This window comes from Penaeus monodon, chromosome 8 (assembly GCF_015228065.2).
Source record: "Penaeus monodon isolate SGIC_2016 chromosome 8, NSTDA_Pmon_1, whole genome shotgun sequence".
NCBI classification, from domain to species: Eukaryota; Metazoa; Arthropoda; class Malacostraca; order Decapoda; family Penaeidae; genus Penaeus; species Penaeus monodon.
This window is the reverse complement of record NC_051393.1, coordinates 30,846,776-30,849,275: the sequence shown is the minus strand read 5'-3', so window position 1 is coordinate 30,849,275 and position 2,500 is coordinate 30,846,776. Positions and strand designations below refer to the sequence as shown.

Sequence of the window (2,500 nt, the reverse complement as noted above, 5' to 3'; positions counted from 1 at the left end):
CACTCGCTTATGACTTTGCTTCCCAGTTAAGTTGCCTATTGTATGAATGATCATGCTATTGTCTTTTGTTTAATTGTTGTTAAGCCGTGTGTGCAGACTGTCTTTGTGCCGCCCACCACACCAAGCGCCCGGATATTTATACACCGTTTAAGTCACCATTTCTTGCGGGATTGACCACTCGCTTAGACAATGTTCTTTGTAATTTCTTCTTCTTTCGTCTGTATCGGTCTCCTCGTCTCTTCCTTTCTCCTCTTCCTTTTCTCCTTCCCTCCATTCTCCTCTTCTCTGTCTTCGTTTTTTATTACCGATGTCCTATATCTCTAGCTCTCCTCCTCCTCCTCCTCCTCCTCCTCCTCCTCCTCCTCCTCCTCCTCCTCCTCCTCCTCCTCCTCCTCCTCCTCCTCCTCCTCCTCCTCCTCCTCCTCCTCCTCCTCCTCCCCTCCCCTCTTCTTAGACTCTTCCATCTATCATTACATCTATTACCTCACCCTCTCATCATCATTTGCATACGCGTGCTTCCTTCCTTCTACAACCATGTGATCGCGAGAAACCGTCCAAAATAGGGGGGGGGATAAAAATGAAAGAAAATGAAAGAGTTTTTTTATCAGAATAACGAGCCTTGTAAACACCTTCGTGGTGGCTGTCTCTCGCTTGGGTTTCATGCTCACTTAGCCAGACATTTTGTCTGCTTATATCTTGGCGGAATTGCCCCCACCCCCCTTCCTCCTCTCGTCCCCTTCTCTTCCTCCTCCCTCCTTCATCTCTCCCTACCTCATCCCCTCCCCTTTCCCTTCTGCCCCGCCGCGTACCCTCTCCTCCTCCTCCTCCTATTCCTCCTCCTCCTCCTCCTCCTCCTCCTCCCCCCCTTCCTCCTCCTCCTTTTCCTCCTCCTCCTCCTCCTCCTCCTCCTCCTCCTCCTCCTCCTCCTCCTCCTCCTCCTCCTCCTCCTCCTCCTCTTCCTGCCCACCCTTCTCCTGCATTAAAAGATCAGCTCCCAATATTTTCTATGTATCGCATTTTTTTTCCTTTGCTTTTGTTGTTGCTTTCATCTTTCTCCCCACATTCCCATCCCATTTACTCTTTTGTTATTCGCTATTCTTCAAATTACCCCCCCCCCCTTCTTCCATCCCTCCAGCAATCATCTGAACCCTCCCCTTCCCACTCTCCTCTCACCCTCCCGTGCCCCCCCTCTCACTATCACTCCCCGGTTCTACTCTCCCTCGCCCTCCCTCTCCCATATCCCATCTCCCCCTCCCCCTCTCCCTTCCTCCTTTCCCCTCCCCCTCCTCCTTTCCCTTCCTCCTCTCCCCTCTCCTTTCCTCTCCTCCCTCCCTCTCTCCCTCTCCTCCCTCCCTCTCCCCTCCCCCCCTCTCCCCTCCCCCCTCTCCCTTCCTTCTCCATAAAACATAGATCAATGCTGGCTGTTCTAAAAACTCAAAACAAATTGAGTTTCGGAAGTTTTCACCAACTTCGGAGAACTTTTTGAGCTTTGCCCAGCTAAAGTTCATGTAAGTTGTATTGAGAATGTACAATATGAGAGCGGGTTTTTGGCCACCTTATGAGTTTTTTTCACTCTCGTAAGCAATTTGATACCAGGGTGGGCCGAGTGTATGGAGGGAGGGAGGGGGGGCGAAGGGGTCGGAGGGTGGGAGGAGAGGGAAGTAGGGAGGGAGGGGGAGATGGGACGAGGGGAGGGAGGGGAGGTGGAAGGAGGGAAAGGGATTAAGGGGCAGGTTTCGGTTTGCCTCACTGTACATATGTATGCATGCATATGTATATTTGCTCCCTCTCTCTCTCTCTCTCTCTCTCTCTCTCTCTCTCTCTCTCTCTCTCTCTCTCTCTCTCTCTCTCTCTCTCTCTCTCTCTCTCTCTCTCACTCGCACTCCTTCCCCTCTGCGCTCTCTTTTCTCTTCCTCTCTCATTCCTTGTCCTTCCCTTCCCCTTCCCCCTCTCCCTTTCTCCCCACCCCTTCACCCCTTCCCTTTACCCCTTCCCCTCTCCCCTCACCCCTTCCCCTCTTTACCCCCTGAGGCGCGCATTCCCCTCGAACTGGATCCTTAGCCAGCGACGCTCGAGCAGTGCCGCCCCCGCACCCCCCCCCCCCTGGTTTCCTTTGGGTTCCTCGGCTGGATCTTCGCTGGCGCTTCCCCCGGCGCGCCGACCCCGCATACCCGCTGACCTTGGCCGTAGGTGGTCAGCGCGCGCTTGGAAATGCGAGTGTCCGTGATTCATCCACCGCAAGCTGTAATCAGGTGGAGTCGCAAGCACACTCGCCTCTCTGCCCCCCCCTCTCCCCTACGAAAGCACCCCTCCCCTCTCCCCACCCACTGCTCTCTTTGCCCCCCCCTCGCCCCCCATAGTGCCCCGCCTATGCAGGCCGGCCGAGACCGCGTTGATGCCCCGGATGGCTCTGATTGCGGGGACAAAAACAAACCTGGAGGCCTCATACATATTAAGCATATATCGGCCGAGCATGCAAATTCCGGGCGCCCTTGAGGAA

At 54.6% G+C, this 2,500-nt stretch overlaps 1 protein-coding gene across 2 annotated transcripts in view; it reads left to right on the top strand.

Moving 5' to 3' along the window:
- The window catches only part of LOC119576308 (myb-like protein Q), a 151,498-nt gene that overhangs the window by 109,575 nt on the left and 39,423 nt on the right, over nucleotides 1-2,500 (top strand). The window lies entirely within an intron of this gene.